The sequence below is a fragment of the Tachypleus tridentatus genome, chromosome 12 (assembly GCF_004210375.1).
Source record: "Tachypleus tridentatus isolate NWPU-2018 chromosome 12, ASM421037v1, whole genome shotgun sequence".
Taxonomy (NCBI): Eukaryota; Metazoa; Arthropoda; class Merostomata; order Xiphosura; family Limulidae; genus Tachypleus; species Tachypleus tridentatus.
The window spans coordinates 36,652,589-36,679,041 of NC_134836.1; the positions used below are offsets into that span (position 1 = coordinate 36,652,589).

Sequence of the window (26,453 nt, forward strand, 5' to 3'; positions counted from 1 at the left end):
ATTAATCACTCACAATAACGTAATGGTTTAATACGGTCATCAGAAAACGATAGCCAAATAATAACAGATTAAAATACTATTATATTCTTCTTATTGGAAACTCATATAAACTAACAAACATTTGTTATAAATTACTATATCTATCAGTGTTATTGTGACGTAATAGTACACGAACTACTTATTTATAGATCGCCGACATAAGACGTCAGTTATTAAAATAACACGTAAATAAAATAAATCGAGGCTACACATGAGCTCAACAATTACACATAAAACCAGAATTGTTTTAGCGTCAACGCCTCGTGCAATTCCTATTAAACAACTTGACTGTCCACTATATTTTTAAAAAACACAGTATAAAAGTGAAGGTGGTAAAAATTCCCCAAAATGACGTTGTCTTCCAATGACGTGCGAATTCGTGTGAAGTACCTCATAAAAACCTTTATTTTCAACGATTCCACAATTATAGCAAGTTTCTGACATTCTTAAGTCGATTCACGTCTAACGACTCTCAGGTATTCTCATTCTAAGGTAAAAACGATATCTAATGTGTTAAGCTGTGTTGCTTGGAATACCAAAGTTATTTTGGTTTTTTTTACGTACTTTTGGCACGATTATTTCAAACATATGTGTAATCCAATAAACATAACCAAAGTAGAAACCAAATTACATAGTAACCAATCAAGATTTGTCGAAGTAGGTAGTACAATAGTATCATTCTTTGCACGTATCCTAACCTGATACAGAACTTAGCAAAAACAATTGCTTTGCTGAACACGATGATCTATTCTCACAATAAATACACTTGTATTGAAAGAACTGTGTATTTACACTACTGTGTATCCTTTTCTTCGAACACGTAATATTCCAACTGAAAACTGTCAGAGAAAATAAGTTTTTTATCGGAAAAACAACAATTGCTTTGTTAAACACGATGATCTATTCTCACAATAAATAAACTTGTATTAAAAGAACTGTGTACCTACACTACTGTATATCCTTTATTTCGGACACGTAATATTCCAACTAAAAACTGTCATATAAAATACTTTTTTTTTTTATAGGAACTGTGTGTGTTTTCTTATAGCAATGCCATATTAGGCTGTCTGATGAGTCCACCGAGGGGAAATTTATAGCAGCTATACAATTATAGTTTTTTTGATAATTTAGTTATAAATCTAGAATTGTAATTATTATTATTACTACTACTTGTTTAATTATTACCCAAAACTCACTATGCAAAAACAGCACTTCTTCCCGGGTATTGTTAATACTCATTAAAAAATCATCTAACGTATCTGGGAAGTGCTTTTTAAGTAATGCTCATTTTCCGAAAATAAGACTAAAAACAGCCTATAAATTTAAAAATCAACCACTTACAATACGCCACTATTAAAAGCTTTAAATATTTCTGGTAGAATAAATACAGAATGAGCTGTATTTATTTATTTATTCTGTATAAATACAGAAGTGCTTTTAAGTAATGCTCATTTTCCGAAAATAAGACTAAAACAGCCTATAAATTTAAAAATCAACCACTTACAATACGCCACTATTAAAAGCTTTAAATATTTCTGGTAGAATAAATACAGAATGAGCTGTATTTATTTATTTATTCTGTATAAATACAGAAGTGCTTTTTAAGTAATGCTCATTTTCCGAAAATAAGACTAAAAACAGCCTATAAATTTAAAAATCAACCACTTACAATACGCCACTATTAAAAGCTTTAAATATTTCTGGTAGAATAAATACAGAATGAGCTGTATTTATTTATTTATTCTGTATAAATACAGAAGTGCTTTTTAAGTAATGCTCATTTTCCGAAAATAAGACTAAAAACAGCCTATAAATTTAAAAATCAACCACTTACAATACGCCACTATTAAAAGCTTTAAATATTTCTGGTAGAATAAATACAGAATGAGCTGTATTTATTTATTTATTCTGTATAAATACAGAAGTGCTTTTAAGTAATGCTCATTTTCCGAAAATAAGACTAAAAACAGCCTATAAATTTAAAAATCAACCACTTACAATACGCCACTATTAAAAGCTTTAAATATTTCTGGTAGAATAAATACAGAATGAGCTGTTTTAAGGTGTTTTTTTCTATTCTAAGATGTACCATCAGTACTTTTCAATACTGTGCATTACGATTATATTAAAATCACGTTTATTTTAAATGTTTTTTTGTAAATATATCGTTCAACATTCGTCCCTGCAAATATATTATTTTTAGGTAGGATTTAAGCCAAAGAATATTCATACGGAAATCTGGCGTATCATGTTGTATTGAAATAAGTTTTATCGAAGAAACACTGCAACAGAAATATAAAGCACAATAATCCATAATACATATAATTCGACAAATATCCAATGAAAAATATGATGCACCTGGTTACATTACACAGTACTTGAGAGATGCATGTGGTTGATCAGTTTTAAAACAAAACAAATATCCCTCGCTGATTCAACAGCATTAAACGTTGAGGCTTATAACGCTAAAAATTAGAGTTTGATCTCTCTAGTGGATAAGGTACAGCTTAGTGTTTAAATAAAAGACGATTTATAATAATCTCTTCTTGAGAAAAAAATTAATATACATTATGATTCTGAATAAAATTTTCAATGAGCATATACAGGCTGGGACAAGTTACTACACAGTTGGTATTAACGAAAATATTACCAAGACAGTTGAAACCAATATAATTGTTGTCTCTTTCAGAGATAATAGTTAGAAATTAAACTAAGTTTTAAATGAAACGGCTCTATAGTCACTTTTGACACACCATGTATATATATATATAATATCAGTTCTTCAGGAATAAACATGTACATTAATTGAATTATGCGAGATAAAAGATACACAATGATTAGCAAATAAACTTAATTCTCTAGAAAACACTTTCTACAACTCTACTTTTAGTATCTATTTCACAACTTTATCAAAGGAGGAAAACTAGGTCAGATATACTTCTTTCTCAACTGGTTTCATATAAACGTTAATGTTTCTTAGGATTTAATCTAATATTAGTAATGCTCATAAAAATACCAGACTACGTTTCCTCATGCTCTGTTTCTTGGAAAATGCCAAGAAAAAAAAAAAAGTCTGACCTGCAAAACATGAAAATATTAATAAAAACTTGTTTTGCAGTCATTTTCTTGAATACCAATACGTCATACGCCATTCTTTGTAACAAGTTCTTTATTAAATGTTAAGAAAAATAAGTTTGTGAAGAAACGTGATGTCAGAGCTGGTGTATTTTAATCCACGGTTAATATAAGAGTAGTTCACCCCCCACCACAAAAAAAAAAGTTGTACACAATACTCGTGCTAACAATTTATTTATTTTTAACGAATAATAAATTGCCAACAATTCTGTAGAACATAGGCTTAAATAATTCTATACGAAACATAGTTATGTGTCACAGTTCTCTGTCAAACATATAAATCTATAACTACTGAGAAAAACTCACCATTGAATCCGGTTTCTAAGAAACATTAAAACGAGATCAAGTTTGCATCTTTAAGCTATAAATAATTAGAGAAAAACTAATTGCCAATGCATACGATCTGAATGAATAAAATTTTCTTTTAACCATGTTAAAATGTATTTTAGTAAAGCACCTTTGATACCATAAGGAACTTATTATGATACATGCGGGTTTTCTAACGAGTGATATAGAAAACTACATAGTGATGTTAAACACGTACATCTCAAAGTAAAAATCCCCAGAAGAATGACTGGTATCAAAAGATCCAGTAAGGTATAGCAATGTACGGTTGGGTAATTTGGATCCACTTTCTTAAGTGTCCGTACTCCATTATATTACTATATACAAACTTATATACTAACATAAGAACATTGTGTGTTATAGTTTTTCTGATATCAGTAAATATTGGTCTAACGACTTGCGGTAATGAGTTAAATAATTAAAAATTACTCATTGAGCTATTTTTTATACATTTCGTAGTTGAATTACTTAATCAAAAAGTTGTACATAAATCATGTGGGTCTGTTGGATAACTGGGTAGCAGAAAAGTTAACGTTTATTTCGCTCTTTTGGTTTTTCTTCAATAAACACTGGTAACAAACAAACAAACTTCAACTAAATGTTAAAATTTAAGCAACAAAAAACTGGCGAAGGATTTGAAACCACCAGGTCTATCATTTGTAATAAGAGTCACGTAAACATTTTTTTTTTAACCGTTCCTCTAATGGAGCCATTTTGGATTCCAAATCAGATGGATGTAAAAATAACATTTCTGACCTATCTTTTACGTTTTACGTAGCACTAATTTAAAATCCAAAATAGGTAAATTAACAAAAATGTGAAAGAAAGGAACATCTGCAGTTTACGTAATTTTATGACAAATATTCAAATAATCTTACATCAGAACTGTATTACCAATATTATATTTTCTAACTTTGTACCAAAACAAACACAGAATATTAAGAATCATATGCAAATGAATAAAAATTACATAATTTTGATCTAAACGCTACTCTGTTTCTATCATAGGTTGAATAGTCAAAGTTGCACTACACAAAATTCAATGAAAACCACAACGTAAAGGATATTCACAGACATCATATAATTACACTAAGTTGCATACATCACAGTTCAACACACCTGTGCCGAAAATAAATAAAGATAAGAATGCAATCCCACAGTGGCATGTCTGTGAACTTACAACGTAAACATCCGGACTTCGATACCCGTGATGGACAGAGCACAAATAGCCTATGTGTTTCTTTATACTTAACTTCAAATAAACAAACAAAACAAAGATATACGTAGGTTGTGAAGTGACTAATAATTCTCTGAGGACTTAGTAACAGAATATTTGTGAAACGACTTAACTGTTTAGGGTCTTGCAAAAGTCCGTTTATGTACCTTGAAATCATAGCGTGAAATATATTTTATCTTCAATAATATGCACTTTACTTAAACTGGAATACACTAGAAATGAGAAGAGAAGTTAACGTGACAAACAAACCTGCATATAGTGTACTCACGCTTTTGATATCTCATTCATTTATAAACGAGAAATCCGACAAAAAAAATGCCTTCCTTCTAGTAAATCTATCTTTGAAACTCAATAATTCATAAATGACGTGCTTCTTATTTAATTTTGTGTAGAAAGCAACGGTTGACCTTAATTTCTATAGCTTAGTAGTCTTAATAGTCGTGTTAAAACTATAATACAAAGAATGGAAAACTTAGTATCTGATCTTGCTTCAAAATAAGTTTATGACTATCAAAAACAAAATAAAACATGAGTGCGTTATTTTATTAGTTTTCATACTTATGTTAACTTCATTTTCGGAATTAACACTTCCATATTGTAACTTTATTAATGCACACTTCGAGAGTAGTAGGCAGTATGGGATAGCTAGATCAAAGTTATTTAAAATTACCTTATTAAAAGGTAAAATCAAGAGCTGCTTTTCATTAAAAAAAACATTTGGTTAAAATTCGAAACTTCACCAACTATTTATTATTGGATTTAAAAAAAGCTACACTGGAAGGAAATACGATCATTTTTTGTCTGTTAGAGTGCCCATTTTTACCGAAATATTTTTATAAACGAATGAAATATTTTAAAAACTTTACGGTTTATTTATTTTGTTCTCTCCTTCTTATGAATACAGTGAAAAATTAACTATGATGAAACAAAGGTCCCCCAGGTGGCGCAGCAGTAAGTCTAAAGACCTACAACGCTAAAAACCGGATTTCGACACCCTTAATGGGCAAAGCACAGATAGCCCACTGCGTAGCTTTAAGTTTAACACCAAACAAACAAGTTAACCAGATAAAAACGTCACTTGGTTAATTTTCAGTGCTTTAAAAACAGAGTCAATACAAAGTAAGTCAACTATCTTACATTAAATAAAGAAATTAGAAGTTATTTGTGTTAGATGTATAAATGTTTAGTGGTTGTCGTGAGACAGGAGTATTTACAAACGACGAAAAACGTTTGCTAAACTCTTATTAAACTTTTCTCGTCCGGATTTACTACTTACGTTAGCGCAGATAGCCCTCGAGTAGCTTTGCGCGAAATTCAAAACAAACTACTTAGTTTGCAAATTAAGGCTTTCAGGTAAGAAGGGTTTCTAGCCAGGATTAACAAAGTTAACAACTGACATTCATACACTAGCAAAAACAATAATTAGAACGATTGTTAGTAACAAACAAAACCACTAAATATACGTCCTACATTACAACCACAAACTTTCCTTAATTATCAGGGAAGATTACTTACCATAATCTAACTGAAGATACAAATGCTAACGATGAGGTTTTAACCCTAAATCTGGCAGTTGTATGAAGTTTTATTATAAACTAAACTTCAATCTTACCAGTAACTATTTCCCGTTCACATCCAAATATCAGTTATTTGCACCAGTGCATCGAGATGGCCAGAAACAGAAATTTTTAAATTATTATTATTATTTGAGAGTTTTGTAAAATGTTAAGCCAAATAGCCAAAGCAATTATTTAAAATGTCTAATTTTTCAGGTCAAATACATAGGCTCCAGGAGTAAATAGTGGAATTAATTGTGATAGCGTTAGTATTTAATTTTTGTACTTTATATGTTACTCGGGGACTTGTAGCCAAGAAATTCATTCAGGCATAAGCAATTTGATGCATTAATAGTTTAAAATAATAAATGTGTTTAAAAATCAATGGTCCCCGTCCGTAATAACAGCGCTAACCGGAAACAATTCAAGGAAGAAAATGATTTTTTTAAAAGCAAACAAACCTAAAAAGTTTTGTCCTCATATAACGGTTAACAGCATTTTTGATAATGATAATGTGAAAATGTTACAGAAGAAGGCATAATACGTTACAAACATTCACAACAAGCGTATAATACAAAGAATATAATAAGTCTATTAGAAACTTGACACATGGCTGATGGAACATAATGGTAAAAATTAAACAACAACATTGATTTCTATATAACAATGTTGATTTTTATGTAAATAGTAATAATACTGTCACATAACTTGACAGAAAATTAGTTGTAGGGTAACACTGTTTGAGATCAAGACATATCTTACATATGATGACACAACGACCACTAAACTAGACAGATCAACTGATTCTTATTTAATATCCAGTCCACGAGGATGACAATACCACAGACGAATCTTATACTGCCACCTAATTTGACACGTTATTAATTATTTGGTAAACTCCCCTCAAAACAATATATTTTTGGAGATGAAAGTACAGATGCAAACTAAAGTGTTACTTTAGTATGAATGAGTCGTAGAGTGTCGGGAAAACTATTCTAAATATGGTATTTCAAGTTCCATTTGATCAGTTACGTAATTTCAAGTCCGAGAAGATAAATTTGTGTAGTATCCTTTCAAGACCGCGTTAATTTAAATTCTCTACCATTTAATGTTGCACATTGGTAAGCTGAAACAAGTAGCTATAGAATGATCACTCTATATAAATATAGCTTCTTGAGGGAAGTTACGTAAACTGAAACCAGCCAAGCTTACTACAATTTTTAATCCACTAGAAAGGAGTTTTAAGATTTCATAGACTAAGCAAATCCACATATAACCACCAACTGTCATTTCCAGATAGAAGATCCAACTAGATGAGTTTTAATTTGTTCATGAAAATTACGCATTTTATCCGTATGCCACCTTTAAAATTTTCATAGTTAAAAGGCTTAAGATCGAAGCTGTAGGCATGAAACAGATTACCAATACATGAACGTTCTAAGTTGATACAAGAACCGATAGACATATAAATTTATTGTCTCAAGACTTTTTAACTAAACATGCAAGAAATACATTGTTGTACATTCGCCAGTTAAATAATAATAAGCGAGAACCAATCTGCCATCAGTAATCGTACAGTTGTAACAGCAATATAACATCTGTTGTGGTGCCACAAAAATTTATATGAACAAACAAGACACCTTACACAGTCACCGGAGCATCCGCGTGTATTGTGTTACGTCGAACAATATCGATCGGCCCATCACGAAACACATCAGCGAAGGATAAACCCACCGCATTCACTCACTTTAGTTTTGTTAAACATGACATTATTTATGAAAACGAGACGTAATTTATGCTTGCGAGTTTAAAACTGACATTTAGTGATTTTTTCTTTCAGATCTTAAAACAAAATATTCATTATATTGTTCGAAAAAGATCAATGTTAAGCAGTATTTATGTACTAAAGTTTTGTTCTGTGTTGGTTTTTTATAAGACTTCCTTAAGTAAAGCTTTAAAAACAACTTTCTAACTTTAACATACGCGAAGTAATTGGCTAAAGGCGTGCGACTCGTAATCTGAGGGTCGCGGGTTCGCATCCCCATCGCGCCAAACATGCTCGCCCTTTCAGCCGTGGGGGCATTATAATGTACGGTCAATCCCACTATTCGTTGGTAAAAGAGTAGCCCAAGAGTTGGCGGTGGGTGATGATGACTAGCTGCCTTCCCTCTAGTCTTACACTGCTAAATTAGGGAGGGCTAGCACAGATAGCTCTCGAGTAGCTTTGTGCGAAATTCAAAACAAACAAACAAACAAATTGGCTAAAGATACCAAAAATATATATATTTAAGAACATTCACTTGTTACTTAACATTAAATCAAAATCAAATTGTATGTCTTGTTCTCACAGTTAATATACAAAATATAAAGAAACTTTGAATATAAAAATGGACGATGGCAAATGTGTAAATCAAAGTTACAAATTATATTCTAGTACGCTTTGAAAGTTAATAAACCGAAAGGTCTAAAAAGTATTATGTTTTCATTGTTCTGACGGAAACTTTTTAACACCATGTTCCAATGATCTGGTGAATAAATCCTGATTTTAAAAAAAAATTTTTGATTACGTAGAGTTTGTAATATTTCAAAATTCCCTGAAGTTTTAACACACTGAATTGTAGTTAAAGAGGAAATAAAATTTATCGAGTAGTATTTCATCTAAGCCTCAAGTTACATTTAGGTATTAAATCAGACTACAAATAGGCCCCTAGTTAACGTTATAGTCTGTTTTAAAAGTTTTAGGTGGTAAATAAATGCTGGTTAATAAATATCATTTTGGCATTTTGACATATATATTACCTATCTGGTCTTAAAACATAAAGAAAAATAAATATTTGTTACTAACAAATATTTCTTATCCTTTGTACAGTCGACAAAGTTGAAATTTTGTGTCAGAATGTGTGTATTATGTTTCCTACTTCTTGACTTAGAATACAGTGAGACTCAGGAGAACTATTTAAGTCTCTCAGAGTACACACGCACTCCTTCCTGTTCACGAAAACATTTCATTTTTGGCGCATTTTTTACAAGAAACGTGACGATTCAAGAATCACTTCGACACTGAAAAAACAAGTGAAGTGTGGGTGCATTTTCAAGGTACAGAGAAATTGGTTTTAGTTAAATTCTACAATTTTCGTTAATCACTCAACAATAGTTTCCTGGTGATTTTTGACGGACTTTTACAACAGTGATCAGTATATGTTAATTGTGTTTTTATTTCAGTCATTTAGAACTAACATGCGGTATTACAAATTGTTCGATTTTCCAATCCTACACCGTTTACAGATATTTCATTACGTTATCAAAGTGAAGGTTTATGTTCACAGTGGTGTATTTCAGTAGTAAAGTAAATATACGATTCGAATAAAATAATTAAAAAAACAACACACATACCCGTAAAGGAAAGGTAAGTCTGTCATAAAGTTACAACAGCACAGTTTGAGGAACAAAAACCCTAAAATGCGGTTTGTAAACTAATACATATTTATATAAAAGAAGAGAAGATTTTTGATTACTTTTCATTCAATCTTTCTCACAGACTCATTCTTAGGAAATAGAATATGCTAATGAAGAAGAACAGTAAATAATTATATTCGTTGACTGTCCAAGCGCTAACAACAGTCCTCATGGCCTTCAAGTGTTACATGTTATATTGATAATGACAAGATGAAAACATGGTTGCTACCTAAGCATTAAATATTTCTGAACCTTAAAAAAATAAATAAAAAAAGCAAAAAGAGAAAATTTCTGTTCATTTAATGTCTAAACCTAACCCGTTTCATAACCACAAGTTAAGTGGTTCAAAAAATAAGCATCTTGTTTTCAGTGGGACAACAATTTATACAGCGATATATATGCAAAAACGGCTGATTTGGGTTGAGAAAATTTTTTTATGTAGAGGAGCGAACAACGTTTCAACCTTCTTCTTTGTGAACCCAAACCAGCCGTTTTTACGCATATATTTCTCTACAAGTGGGTTTTCTCGTCATCACTGATTTTTAATTTATACAGCGATTTTACAGTTTATTCTGTAATCGTGAAATATTAGTATTAATTACTTCCCGTTGACTGTGTCGTTATTCTATTAGTTTTGGACACACGACGTCGGATATTCTTTGAAGATTATGCTGTTGTAACCTCGTATCGGGTAGGTGTTTTTCATAAAATAAGTGGCTTGTGGTCATTAAAATAAAGACTATGATACGTGCCTTCCAAATTTAGGGAAAGTTACTTCATGCTAAACATAACACAGATAGGTTATTAATAATACTTTTCGAATCATTCCTTTATAATACAAACAAAAGCACTTTAATGTGAACGTTAAAGCAATAATTAAATGCTAATCAAAAATGCATTATTCGCTTTCCTTCAGTATATTACCATCATAACAATACATTTGTGTAGCTTGAACAAATTCTCATAATAATAATTCTCACAATTCTTTATAGGGGATTTATAGTATGTGGTATCACATAACTTCCTCAAGAACTATTACATTCAGAACAAACAAGCAAATAAACTTTAAGTATTACGGAAAAATTAAAGATGGATCAGTTAATGTCATTATCCATGCCTGTCACAAAGGGATTGTAAGAAAAAAACACACATTTCTTCGTAATATTTTATTGTAAACAATCTTGACACTTATTTATTAAGCATTGAAGTGATCAGGTCCGATGGGGATGACCATACTCAACACTTATTATTCTGATGTGTTCAAAGACATAAAGGTGGTGTACGCTTTCCAACAGATAATTTTCATCTTACCCTCTATAAAAACAAAGCTACAGTACTAACACAGATATCAAGGCAGCAAAAGATTAATTAGTAAAAATTCAGAGGAAAATAATCCCTTCGATATCTAATAGTGTAGTACAAGAAACTATTATAAAAATCTGCAAATTGTCACTGTCAGCTTTATCTCTATGATCCACCATAATGTTTCAAGATAATCAATAATTAATGTTATTTCTTAATAGCTGTGTTAAAAGCTTTGGCAACAATGTGATCTAATATGACGTTTTGATAAATTTTATTTCTCAATATTGGTATGAAAAGTAATAATAAATCTTATTTTTCTATGTCACTAAAATAACATGAAAAGCGAACAAAAAGTTAATGGCAAGTTCATGTTGGTTATTAAATTTACAATCAAAATAACTCTCAGCAGATACAAACTGACACAATTTATACTGATTGTATAACGCATTGTTGAATACAACAAAAGACATCAGTACAGCATTTAATTTTTTTAAAAAAGATAGTTTAATTTATATAATTTTCTCGAGTTTTTCGTTACAATTTTAAAGAAGCGTTGGCATGTTACCTTTGATAAATTTTTGCACGCCCAGAAAAGAAGTACAAGTGTCAGTTTTGCTTACCTCACTATATATTTCGAGTTAAACTTTATTAATTAATTATACTTCAATATTTAAATATGTCACGGTTTTCTAAACCTGTTATAATACTACGGTGTAGACCAGTGCTTCTCAAACTTTTCCAATATAATTTTTTTCACAACAGCTCATTTACTCTAATTTAAAAAAAAAGGCAAAAATTATTAAATTCTTTATTATGACTTCAATATACATCAAACTACAACTAAAATTAATACAACGTAAAATATGCGTATTTATCAAACTACAAAGAGAATAAACAATAATAAGTAATGACGTTTTTTCTCTTGAATTTGTGTAAACCTGAAAATACACACTCACCCTAAATTCTGATTTCTTTAAACCCTGGATGAACCATTCACCAAGATGAGAGGCACTGGTGTTGCAGACATACCGTACGTACTACGAAATCACTAATTATATCCTTATATCTACATATACATCTGCGATCTATTTCTTTCAGTGCGCGGATTAGTCCTACGGTAAAACACCTTATGTGAGAGCAGGCGAGTCAGATTCGAATATATGCAATACCACAAAATATTACCCACACTTTAAGCTGTGTGTGAGCACTATACGAATAACATGCAATCCTTAAGTGTAAATGGTAACGTACTGTTAACTAGTCAGTAGTTCAAAATTAGGAAAAGCAGCAAATACAGAAAACAAATATTTCTTTCCAGTACTTTACATTTTGTGTATCTGAGAGCTTTTGCTAAATTACCATAGAAACCACAAAAACCTACAAAAGGCAAAAAATAATATAAATAAATAAATACATAATAACGAAAATGAATAATACAGATGATGGGTCGTGTAACAAATAATATTGAGTTCCATAACACCTGATTGCCTTTTTCCAAATAAAATTTGGTAGAAGATATCGTTAACAATCAGGACACACGAATCAATGGTTTATCATCGACGAAGTCTTTTTTTTTTCTTTTCGTACGCTTATTAATACTAGTGTGTTAAATAAGCTATATTAGGGGTATATTTTATTGAAATATTAAGGTAACTCATATTATCAATAACTTCTGATCAAAGTAACCGCAGAATTTCAAGAATTATGTATTTTAGGTAAAAAAAAAAATTTAGACGTTCCAAAATTTATATGTTTAGAAATATAACTAAATACTGAAGTTAACTGCATTTGGCACATTAACAAATTATCCTAAAATAACCTGTTTTCAATATTAGATTACAAGTTTAGTGACAATCACTTCCAATGTACTAATAACAATATATTACATAAGGTAAAAAATACTGTTTTTTTATACATATAACATGTATATGTTCAAGTTTCTGCTTCCTGAAGTTATTATGTATCTTCAGAATGGTAGGATTTTAATACTTTTGTTCAATACGCTACACTATTCCAACTTTTACGTAACAAATAACACAGGGATTACTTGAATGTCAGGAATGCATGTATTAAACCACTAGATGTTTGATAACTGACTTTAACAACTTATTCTCGATTTACTTTCTAACATTCATTTTTAATACTGAAAGCACATAAAAGTGCATTAACATTCCTAAATTATAGTACATTATAGCATTCTTGAATTCAAATAGAATATTTACGAATAGTTTGATTACAAATAGTTACATACTTAGTAGCGAATTGAAAAACATGCCAATTATTAATCACGAAACCTACACCGATATAAAAGTTAAGATTATTTTCTAATAAAAAATCAAGAGAGTTACACATACATTTATAACACAATAGCGTAACTATTAATAAATGTTTCGGAAAAAGGAAACGATTTGGTAAGGTATAAAATACACTCGTTTTAATCTGCTTAAAATACTATTTGTCCAAACCCTAAACCACAGGGATCTAGTACTGAATTTTACTGTTATAAGTTATAACCTATTATGTTTACCACTAAGCTACTTAAACGACAGAAGTAAAATAAATGAATAAGTTTCTTCCTACGCTAAATGGCACCGAAAAATTAAAAAAACACTGACATGTCAGAACTTGCACTAAAATTATTAGAAACTTTCATTTTAAAATTAATATCTGACTTAACTAAGTAAAGTGGAATTTGGTTCGCTTAATGATATTCTAATATAATCGGATAAATATTCATGTAATATAGAATTTTTATTCGTAGCTTTATAGACACTTGTTAACAAGGAGCAGCTGTAGCAACTTGTATGATTTTTTTTTATATAAAGAGCCTCAATCAAAGCCGTTAGGCCTACTTTTATTCAAATTCTATGATCTAAAAGAAACGCTAAAATTAATCGGCATGTCTTACCTGATCTAACAATACTTCCTTCCACTTGTAGGATAATTACCCTATTGTACGGCAAAACAACTTTCTGTAAAGTAGAAAAATTGAGGTTTCGAATAGAAGGGTGAAACTCAGATTTACACCTGAAAGCATGAAATTTGTTTAAAAGAATAGCATGCTTATTTTTACTTCAAATTGGAAGGCTCGGCGACAAACGTTTCACATCGTTAAGCCTAAAGCAGTCAATAATACAATAATCAGTAGAACAACCAAATACTGAACACGTGATACATTTATTATACAGATTGGTTATTATTGTAATTATATTGATGTTTTAATAGCGGGTGACCATTTGTAGGGTAAACACTGGCAACACAGAAGGATATCAAATAGACAAATGACGAAAAGCTAACCTGAAGCGCTTCAGACATAAATTCAACAATTAGATACACCTTTTCGAATTACCCTAGCATTATGTCACGAAATATTAGTCTAAAAGGAAAACGTATATATGGCGACGACAGTACCATTATGATGCTATGTCTACAATCTTCTACATAGTTTTTTTTTTTACACATACAGGCGTTGTTCAGAGTACTAAATTCATACTGTAGTCTGGAATATATTCTTATACGTGTGTTAAGACTTGTACAAAAACTTACTTTTACACCAAAGAGTTAAGGAACGAAATTATACTTTGCTTTCCTAAACATGTTAAGTCCAAATCTGACAATGACGTCTGATTATCCTAACAAAATTATAATTATACGTTTAATATGTTAAAATTTAAGTCAAAAAATAACTTCCTATAACTATGGATAGGTATGAATACTACCGTGAGGATTGCATGCGATCACGAAATAACATCAAATAATTAGGACACAAAAAAACAACATCGAACGTCCTAGGAAGTTTGGAAATAATTATAAGCGCATATAGTACAAGGTAAATTTACCCCTATTAATCTAAATGCAATGAGAAAATCCATTAAAAGGGTAGAAAACAGAAAATCTTCACCTTCAGTGCCTAACTTCTTTAAAAGTCCGTGTGACAAAAGCAGAACATGCAGCTAATTCGCAGCTCAGTTTTAGGTGAAGACATTATAACACATAAGCATAACATTTAACACGAATATAAACATAAAATAATGCATAGACTTAACATAGTTTTCAAAATCTAGAAAAACGAATAAAACCAATAAAAAGGTTCTTAAGAAAGCGAATCAATATCCACAAAAACTTCAAAACAATCTATTATAACAGCTATCTTTAGAATATAATTTAGCAGCCACTATACACCACATAAAATTGGCACATTTACTAGTGAACATACAAAAGTAGCAATTTCTATTCACATATTAAGGGAATGAAAAATAAACCTAATTAAAACAATAAAAGATTCAACTCACAGCACACTATTTACGTTACTCATGCTGCTAAGAGTCAAGAATAACTTTTTCAATGGCAATATAACTCTTGGCATATCTTGAGCTTAAAACAGCGTGACTAAACAGAAAAGCTAAGAACGTTCGTCGATATATGCTGACGTTTTCTATAAACCTCACAATTTAATTACGCATAAAATTAATGTCAAATACCTATGGTAATTTAGTTGTAAAATAGAATATTACACCCTAGTTTAGAAATCGTTTGGCATTAAATCTTATTTTCAGTATATATTATTCATAAGTTTTTGTATTAAAATGCTTACACTGTTAATACTTGAACAATGTTAAAATAAATAAAGCATTTTTAAAAGTTATACGAGAACATTAAATACGTTTTATCCAGCAACACAATATCTGTAAAAATACAACTTGTGAGTCACAAGTTAAGAATTACATAAACATTCAGCAAGCTTTTGCACTTTCCCACCGTCTCTCGATGTTGAATTCCGATTTGTAACGAGGCACCGATTCGGCTTCTTATAAGTTGTCTTTCAGAAATATCTTCGCCATAAAGATCAATGAAAAGGAAACAATAATACAGTAGTTAACAATAAGTAAAGAGATTTGACCTCACCTACTTAGTTCTTTTTTTAGGTGTTAGCGCAGTCACATTTAAAACTTTCAGTCAAACTCAGCGGGAAAAATTTAACCCTAATTTCCTTTGACCAGCTCACAATAAGGATAAAAGTACCACAGCCTTTCGAGAGTAGACAGGAAGCATGGCGTTCCCTCCACATACGCTCAAGACACATCGGCTATGATATGACGTACACATAAGATTTTATGCGCCATTTTAAACCAGCCAATCAGCTGTAGCATTGGTTTGGGACGAGAGTATTATTGACGGAAATTCGTCTAAGAAGGTTGGGCACCTCGTGAGCAGCACGCTCAAAATTCTTGTCTCCATAGTTGGCGAGTAGCCAACCAATAAAATGGTCCCATACTTACAGTTTTGATGTGACGAAAAGGAAATTTCTCTTCCAGGAGGTACACCGGTTACTGGAACATTACAGGGAAAGGATGCTTCATTTATTGAGGCAGTATTCCCGAGGTTATTTGTATTTATTTTTCTATTGTTTCGATCGCTTTAAGCTAAACAAGAATATATATTACCAAAACAACTCTAATAAATGATAGATTGATGTTTTATGACAAATGAAAATATATGTATATTTTGCAAAAGTGGGAACCAAAAAGGTTTTTAACATCAACAAAAATTGTTTAATTCATTCACATTTGTAAAATGTATTTTCTACATTTATCTATGTCTTTCTCGAATAATTAGGATTAATAATGTTGGCTGACCGATTGAATTATAGGATAAATCACAACTGAGGATGTGTTACTTTATTGTACCATGTGATTTTTAGCTAACCATAATTTGAAATATTGTTTTGGTGTGCACACTTACTGACACGTTTCGTTTCCTATTGCGCACACTTCTCAAGAGAACAGTATCGAAGCAATCACCATACTAGTTAATATTAATTTTTAACACTAGTGAGTTGTTAACAAAAACCAACAACAACACACACTCAAGTACATTACACAAGCGAAATGAGATTTCCTAAACACAACTGATAAGTACGTCAAAGTTTTAATAGTTGAAGCTGATGTCATTACATTGTTCTAAATTTAATTACTGGTCATACAATTGTAATTCGCCAACGTAAACCCTGTTAGAACTGTCAGTTTTGGTTTGTATTTTAGTGAACGGTCCTGAAGAAGCTCTGAAGCGAAATGTTGAGCGTTTTATTAAATAAAAACAATTCTGGTGTTATGAGGTCGTTTATTTCTAGAATTAATGTCTTTTATATACACTAATATGCACTACAAAAGTTAAATAATGTTAACTTGTGATATAAAGGCAAACAGTGTAATTCAGAAACTTCTCTAGAAGTCAGCATGCCAAGTTTGGTGATGATTGGTCAAATAGCATACGAAGAGTTAGCGGTCAGATAAACATAGTATTCGCTTAAATATATATATGTAGGCACACATATTATTTAAGAACAAACTCTTACACCCGATTGATGAGTGCATGGCTATATTGGATCAGGTATCACGAAGTATTCAAAAACAAGGAGTAGAAACTGCATATCACATTTTCCCCAATTAAACACGATTGTCAATTTGCATACGACAATGTGCACACAAACGGTTCACATACAAAAATACACTTATATCTTAATAAAACTTTGGCTTAAACAATATCCAGACGACTTAACAGAAAACACAGACGTACATGTACGGTTCGAATACAGCTGTAACGAAGCAAAACAAAATACATACGTTGATACATAAGTATTACAGTAACATTACGTAACGACGTTCAGGTACAGGCGGTTTAATTAGAGTAATACGCTGCGTACAGAACCTGCAGTTTAAACGCTACAGTCTGATAGAAATGAGACAAACACTCCAGTTAAAAAACAGGGTGTCCATAAACTGTCTGACCCATTTTAAAATTTAATAACTCCAAAAACAGTATAGTTAGAACACTCTGGTTTTATTTATCTTGTTAACATTTCATAAAGATTTTTTTTCTTGTTTTCCGTTACAGATCCGTCATTGGGTCACAGCAAGAAAATAGTTCCAGAATGGACCGGTAAAGATAGACCAACACGACTGCCCCCCTTGTTCCCCTGACACACGTCACCCGCTGGTACAGTGGTAAGTCTTCGTATTTATAATGCTAAAATCAGAGGTTCGATTCCCGTCGGTGGGCACAGCAGATGGCCCGATGTGGCTTTGCTATAAGAAAAACACACACACGCCACAGACATAACCTCTTGGATTTTTTTCTTTTTGGGAAGGGGGCTTGTGAAAGATCAGGTATGTTCGACATCTGTGAACGTTATCATGGATCTACGTTACAGAATGAAATAAATAAACGTGACTCGTAAAATACTGGATAACACTTGGAGGGAAATAAGACACAGCCTAGATAATCCTGGAGCAACGAATGGTACACATGTGGATGTATACTGAGAAAATAAAAAACATGATAATCCATACAATCAATTTTTCACTTCCGCACGTCACTACCACAAATGACTGTGCATTTAGGAATAGGTCAGTAATTTGTATAAGAATGATTTATGAATACGTGTGTATCATGTACTGCTAACACTTATAATTAAATCAATTAATAAAAAGAGCTAATAGAAAACCATAAAAATTGTACTACACGACCGTACTGGTTTACGTTATCGTTTGTTTGTTTTGCTGTATTTCGCACAAAGCTATACTGCGACTATTTACCCTAACCATTCCCAATTATGGCCTGGCGTAGACTTGTGGTTAGGGTACTCGATTCACAACCTGCGGTTCGCGTTTGGATACCAGTCACACAGAACATCTCGCTATTTCCGCCGTGGGGGCGTTATAATGTGATTGTTAATCCTGCTATTAATTGGAAGAATAGTAGCCCCACAGTTGGCGGTGGGTGGTGTTGACTAGCTGATTTTCCTCTAGTCTGTCACTGCTGAATTAGAGACAGATAATGCAGATAGCCCTTATGTAGCTTTAAGCGAAATTCAAAACAAACAACCCCAAAACCAAATTTTGCGGTGATGGAATAGAGGGAAGGTAACTCTAGTCAACATGTACAGCTAACTATTCGGCTACTTCTGTCAATAGAAGCAATGGAATTTCATCCTATTCTCATAACACGCGGTAAAGTGAGATTAACTCTGGAACCTCAGCTCCACAGTCCAGCACGTCAATCACTGTGCCACACTCGGTTCAAAACATTTATAAAAAGAGGAGTTTCTTATTTACAATGATTAGACGTTTTAAATTTTAAATATTATGATCATATTTTTAGCACGTTTCACTAGCATTAAACTGCATAGTGCCTTCACTGATTTCATTCTAGATGTTTGAAACTCTTTACTGGAATTCAAAATATATACTTTCTGACACGAAACTACAAACTAGTAACAAATGTGCCATTGTTTACAATTTAGTTAAATGTATCACAAACTATTAAATAAATCAAAAATCATGCAACATATAAGAGATATAATACAATTTTGAAAAACAAGAGTATCCACTATTACGTACAGCAGACGCATTTATAGTGTGTCAAAGAAACCAGGCAGAATGGTAATCGTATAGAAATAACTTTATAGAATGCCCCAGGAAATCCATCCCCGAGTGACTCAGAAGTAGGCCTATGAGCTTAGAAAGCTAAAATTTAGGTTTTGATACTCGTGGTAGGCAAAGCTCCGATAGCCTATTGTGCAGTTTTGTGTTTAACAACAACCAAACTCAGGTAATCCACGTTACAATGCTTCTGAGGTCATTACAATGTCCTTCGCTAGGACAGCGGTAAGTCTACAGATTTACAACGCTAAAATCAGCATACAGCCCGATGTAGCTTTGCTATAAGAAAACACACACGCTACAAACCTGTAGGTAATATAGAATGAAAATTAAAAATAATAGTTATGTGATAGCTATAGGACACCAAGGCAGCAATACCTGTTTAAGTCCTATAAATGTATAAACATATATATATATATATTGTCGTTCACGAACAAGAAATACAACACACTGAAGATTTTATTAAAATCAAACAGAGTTTGAACGGCAGGAGTAAAACCCATACAACCCAAAAGAAAAAAAGCTTTTAACTAAAATCAGAGACCAACTAAAAACGTTGTGTCAGGTACATATTTGAAACTTTTTTATTTGTGTTACTTTAAAGCTAAGGTATACGAACTTTTTCAGTAAGAAGAGCAGTTTTTGTTATTCTAAGAGTTTTTTTTTTTAAACTTACTGGAGCCAACTTTAAATAAAATGTTTGCACTGAATGGTACAACGTAACATGTGTATGCACACTTTGTCACTTATCTATACATTCTGAAACTTTACCATCATTGTTGTTTCCACTGGCGATTATTTTATTATCTTCTTCGCGCAAGCTTTCACTTTAATTTATTACAAACCCTGTACTATAAAGAATATATTGCGATTTCCATTGAGGTAGGGTGTAAATATATTTACTTAGGCGGAAGAATGCACCATATACAGTCATGTGAAAAAGTTAGAACACCCTATGAAAGCCTGTGTATTTTTGTAACATTTTTGGATATACAGATATTTAATCTCAATTTTAACAATACTGAGAGATTATAGGAATATAACTAAACAATTAAAACTGAAAAAAGACTTTGATCTTCTGTAAATGTACTTCTTCAAAAATGTATATTCTAACTGAGGAAAAGGTCAGGACACCCCCACATTTATTCCTACTTAAAATGGCTCAACTCACACACAGGTGTATCACACCAAGTGCACATGATTAGGAGATCATTACTCAGCATTTTGAATGAAGCTTGCCCTATTCAAACCTCAGACATTTAGTTTGGTGTGCTCCTGACTGTTGAAGTGAGGGTGAGTACCATGGTGAGAGCAAAAGAGCTGTCTGAGACCTTCAGACCAAAAGTTGTAGCAGCTTGTGAGCCTGGTAAGGGATTTGAAAGGATCCCAAAAGATTTTGAAATCAGCCATTCCACTGTCTAGAAAATAGTCAACAAGTGGAGGGCTTTCAAAACAACTGCCAACATGCCCAGGTCTGGTCGTCCAAGCAAGTTCACCCCGAAAGCAGATTACAAGATGCTAAAAGAGGTCTCCAAACACCCTAACATGTAATCACGGGTCCTACAGCAGGCTCTGGCTATTGTTGATGTGAAAGTGCATGTCTCTACAATCAGAAAGAGACTGCACAAGTTTAGCTTGCATGGGAGGCATAAGAGAAACATCAAGGCCAGACTGAAGTTTGCTAGAGAGAATGTAGACAAAGACCAGGACTTCTGGAATAATGTTCTTTGGACAGATGAGTCCAAAGTTGAATTATTTGGACACCAGAACAGAGGACATGTTTGGCATAAACCAAATACTGCATTCCAGGAAAAGAACCTCATACCAACTGTGAAGCATGAAGATGAAAGTGTCATGGTTTGGGGCTGCTTTGCTGTAGCAGGACCTGAACAGCTCACAATCATAGAATCCACCATGAATTCTACTGTGTATCAGAGGGTGCTTGAGGATCATGTGAGACCATCCGTATGAAAATCAAAGCTGAAGCGGAACTGGACCCTGCAGCACGACAATGAACCAAAACATACCAGTAAATCCACCTAGGACTGGCTGAAAACTAAGAAATGGAGAGTCCTGGAATGGCCGAGTCAAAACCCAGATCTTAATCCAATTTAGATGCTGTGGGGTGACTTGAAACGGGCTGTACATGCAAGAAACCCTTCAAACATCTCACAGCTGAAAGAATTCTGCATTGAGGAGTGGGGCAAACTTTCTTCAGACCGATGTCAGAGACTGATAGATGGCTACAAGAAGCGTCTCACTGCAGTTATTTCAGCCAAAGGGGGTAACACTAGCTATAAGGGGGTAGGGTGTCCTAACTTTTTCCTCAGTTAGAATATGCATTTTTGTAGAATTACATTTACAGAAGATCTTGAAAAGTCTTTTCTTCAGTTTTAATTGTTTAGTTATATTCCTATAATCTCTCAGTATTGTTGAAATTGAGATTAAATATCTATATATATCCAAACATGTTACAAAAGTACACAGGCTTTCATAGGGTGTCCTAATATTTTCACATGACTGTACAACTTCATCTTATGTATCTTGAGAACGAAAATTTAAATGAAAACATTACAATAAATACTAATAGATTACCATACAATAAAACCGTTAATAAAAGCTATTTTGGATGGTAAACTCTCTATCATATGCATTTAAATATTTCCGTACCTCAAATGAAAAAATAAGTTGTGGATGGGAACAGTTTCGACTTTTCGTTATTTTATCAAATGAACGTTCATAAAACGTACACCGAAAGAGAAACGTAAAACTTTGACATTCGATGTACACCTTTATTTTGTAGATGACTTGAGAGAAAATATTTGGTTTTTAAATTAGTAACATCATTTGCCATCTTAACAAACAGGAGATGCCACTCTGGAAAGATTTTAAGGTCTACTTTTCGAAAAATCTCAAGTTATCACTCAGTTTATTTCATTGTGGTTTGTCCATGTATTCTCTAAGTATCGTAGTCAGCTATACTTAATATCAGAAAACGTAATCATATGTATACGTTTCTTGCGAAATTCATACTTTTACCATCATGGATTTCTTTAAAAATATAGATTCACGATATCTTAATATTTGTAAGAAATATATTTGGGTTATTTTGCTTAAATTACCACTCCATAAAAACTAATTATACTGTTATCAAGTCACTTAGAGTTTATATTACGTTAGTATAGTTTTCATCCACTGCTGAGATGTACAACTGAATAATTGTCATTACAATTCCGAAGTTACGCCATATTTAAATGTAATATTACGAATACAAAACGATTACTTTATTTTTTCTATCTACTTTGGTTATTATTATTAGAACTGGTATGTCTCGTGTAACACAAAGCAGCTGTAACTGATCCTCAAAAAACCGAAACAATGAGCTGAATACACAACAAGATATTGTGATGTTGTTCAAAAAACACTGATATTAAATGCTTACCTTCGTATATCAAATGACTGTATAACCAATAGTAAGTATAGGTTAATACGTACCTGTTTTTGTTTTCCGACGACGACATAGTCGTTTTAATCCTTAAAAGGTATGCTTTGCAAGTGTACTTACTTATTTAATGTGGTTAACTAATATTTTATCAGAATACAAGTAAACCAGAAATGACGTTTATATCTTTACTGATTTAAAACCTTGCAATATCTTCCTAATAGGTACTTCATGTTTACGGGTGTGGCTTATCCTGGCTTCCAATCTCACTTGATTTAAACACTTGTTGTGTCTTTCTTAGAGTAACTTGATGTTTATAGATGTGGCTTATCCTGGTTTCCAATCTCACTTGATTTAAACACTTATTGTGTCTTTCTTAGAGTAACTTGATGTTTATAGATGTGGCTTATCCTGGTTTCCAATCTCACTTGATTTAAACACTTATTGTGTCTTTCTTAGAATTACTTCATGTTTACGGGTGTGGCTTATCCTGGCTTCCAATCTCACGTGATTTAAATCCTTGTTGTGTCCTTCTTAGAGTAACTTGATGTTTATAAATGTGGCTTATCCTGGCTTCCAATTTCACGTGATTTAAATCCTTGTTGTGCCCTTCTTAGAGTAACTTGATGTTTATAAATGTGGCTTATCCTGGCTTCCAATTTCACGTGATTTAAATCCTTGTTGTGCCCTTCTTATAGTAACTTGATGTTTATAGATGTGGCTTATCCTGGTTTCCAATCTCACTTGATTTAAACACTTATAGTGTCCTTCTTAGAGTTACTTGAAGTTTATAGGTGTGGCTTATCCTGGCTTCCAATCTCACTTGATTTAAACCCTTGTTGTGCCCTTCTTAGAGTTACTTGAAGTTTATAGGTGTGGCTTATCCTGGCTTCCAATCTCACTTGATTTAAATCCTTGCTGTATCCTTCTTAGGGTTACTTGATGTTTATAGGTGTAACTTATTCTGGCTTCCAATCTCACCTGATTTGAGCCTTTGTGACTTCTCCCTCTTGGGTTACTTGTAAATAATCCATACATTTTACACGAGTTTAAGAATGCAGCGACATGGTTATTGTGTGAAATGTTACAGGACAGAACTCACAACTTGTAATTTACATCACGTGATATCACAATAAGGAGGGAATACTGAACATGTCATTCACAATCCAAGTGTGTAGTTCAAAACTGCCATTGACGGAGTTGTCACAAATATAAAATGTAAGATATATATAAAAATAATCGTAATGTATAACATAAAGCGCTTCTTAGCTTAAACTATAATAGTGATTTTGTAAAACATGTTCATGAAAAACTTCTATAAAATTATCAGTTTTTAATATTCACTTGATCTTCACTTTTAGAGGATAAATGAATATAATTACCTGCAACAGTCATAGAGGACATTAATGTCTACAATACGTTATAAATGTCACTTTATCCACAATCCCCTCCAAAGAAAGTTAGAACAACAGAAAATATGAACAGGAACAAAAATGAACAGAACAACTTTTGCTGTAATATGGGGAAAAAGCGAAGATTATTTTAATAATAATTTGTGTCCTTAGTTCACTAAGCCTAACCGTTGTCAACAACAATGGAATACTTTGAAATCATCTCCCAAGCACCCGGCGAGAAATAGTCCAGCTTCCGTAGTTAATTCACTGTTTATCAAAAATAATATTCGAACAGTAGGCTTAATAAATGAAAAACAAGTTTACTATTTATTGTAAAAAGGTTTTGGCATTCTTACTTGAAAGACTTGTTCATTACTACACGAAACCATTTTTATAGGAAGGAAAAACGAATATCGTACGTTTTACAGAAATAAACCAATAAGATAACAGAATAACACAATATCGTGTGTACAGTTAACACTCCTACGAAAAGACGTTTCTAGTCCTGATTTCTCCAAGCCCGTTCCCCTGGCTGTGGTTTCGCTAGATAGTAGATAGGGACAGTGGGAATCTCGTTAATCCATTCATTAATGGATTTAAATGGCAATTTCATTTAAATACAAAATTATTAGCCTAATATTAATAACCTTTCAAGTTGCTCTGGGGCCCCACTTTTCGTAGGAGTGTTAATGAAAAACCACAGTAAATATAACAAACTGTCAGAAACCTTGACATGCGCACTAATGTGTAGACATTAGTTATATGAAGACTTTGTGTTTCCCATTTATTAAGGTTTTGCATTACATAGATCCTAAGCATTAGACATAAACTATCCGTATATTTCCATTTTTAAATTTTGTCCCACCCCAAGTGCATATTTTATGTAACAGGTGCATTAACCGCTTTAATATCCTTATAAATAAGTTACTTACAAACAAATGTTCAAAGATTACGTAAAATATGTTAAACCAAAATAAATAACATATCAAAGTTTTAAGCATCTTCTAAATTAGGCATGTTACTATCATAATTTTAATACTTCTATGAAAGAACGTTTCACGTTTTAATAATACAAAACCTAACAAGGCCCAGCATAACAAAGTAGTTAAGGCACTCGACTGGTAATCCGAGGGTCGTGGGTTCGAATCCCCGTTACACCAAGCATGCTCGCCCTTTCAGCCGTAGGGGCGTTATAAGTGTCGGCCAATCCCACTATTCGTTGGTAAAATAGTAACCCAAGAATTGGCAGTGGGTGGTGATGACTAGCTGTCTTCTCTCTAGTCTTAGTCTGCTAAATGAGGGACGGCTCGCGCACATAGCCCTAGTGTAGCTTTGCACGAAATTAAAAAAACAACAAACAAAACCAAATACCTGATCTCCATATTACAAGGTACAGAGTTCACCAAGTACACTGTTTTAATTTTATCTTGAACGACTTGAAAGTTTTTAATACAAAAAAACAACAAAAAACGTGTATAACTTCTAACATCGTCTTGGCTTTATTCATACTCTGTCAGAAGTACCGTTGTCCAAATCACCATGAAGTCCTGCAACGAATAAAGAAAAGTATCTTAAAAACTATTTCTCCACAATACTAGTATATATTATTAACAACTATTTCTCCACAATACTAGTATATGTTATTAACAACTATTTCTCCACAATACTAGTATATGTTATTAACAACTATTTCTCCACAATACTAGTATATGTCATTAACAACTATTTCTCCACAATACTAGTATATGTTGTTAACAACTATTTCTCCACAATATAGTATATGTAATTAACAACTATTTCTCCACAATACTAGTATATGTTATTAACAACTATTTCTCCACAATACTAGTATATGTTATTAACAACTATTTCTCCACAATACTAGTATATGCTATTTTTTATTACATCACACATTATTCGTCAGTTTCATTCTTTTCTCTCCCTAAGAAATTATTTGTTCCAACATAGGTGTCATTACTGTAAGAAGTTATCTGACGTAGTAAGAAACGTGTTCATTATTTCATTTCCTGAGAAAAGCTTCTTTTGAATTACTGAACTTCTACAAATACTTAAATGTTTTCTTATCTTTATTAAGTATACAGT

The 26,453-nt window shown here is 32.3% G+C and overlaps 2 long non-coding RNA genes across 10 annotated transcripts in view; one reads left to right on the forward strand and one right to left on the reverse strand.

The window, feature by feature from the left end:
• The window catches only part of LOC143235851 (uncharacterized), a 152,459-nt gene that overhangs the window by 14,751 nt on the left and 111,255 nt on the right, over positions 1–26,453 (reverse strand). For 5 of the 9 annotated variants that reach the window (XR_013019397.1, XR_013019394.1, XR_013019392.1 and 2 more), the window contains exon 4: positions 15,979–25,897. This is a non-coding gene — a long non-coding RNA (uncharacterized LOC143235851). Of the gene's footprint in view, positions 1–13,981; positions 14,046–15,978; positions 25,898–26,453 lie in introns of all 9 variants that reach the window. The other 4 variants (XR_013019396.1, XR_013019393.1, XR_013019391.1 and 1 more) reach the window with 3 other exon arrangements.
• The window catches only part of LOC143235855 (uncharacterized), a 31,985-nt gene continuing 21,856 nt past the window's right edge, over positions 16,325–26,453 (forward strand). The window contains exons 1-2 of the long non-coding RNA XR_013019400.1: positions 16,325–16,455; positions 17,968–18,077. This is a non-coding gene — a long non-coding RNA (uncharacterized LOC143235855). The remainder of the gene's footprint in view (positions 16,456–17,967; positions 18,078–26,453) is intronic.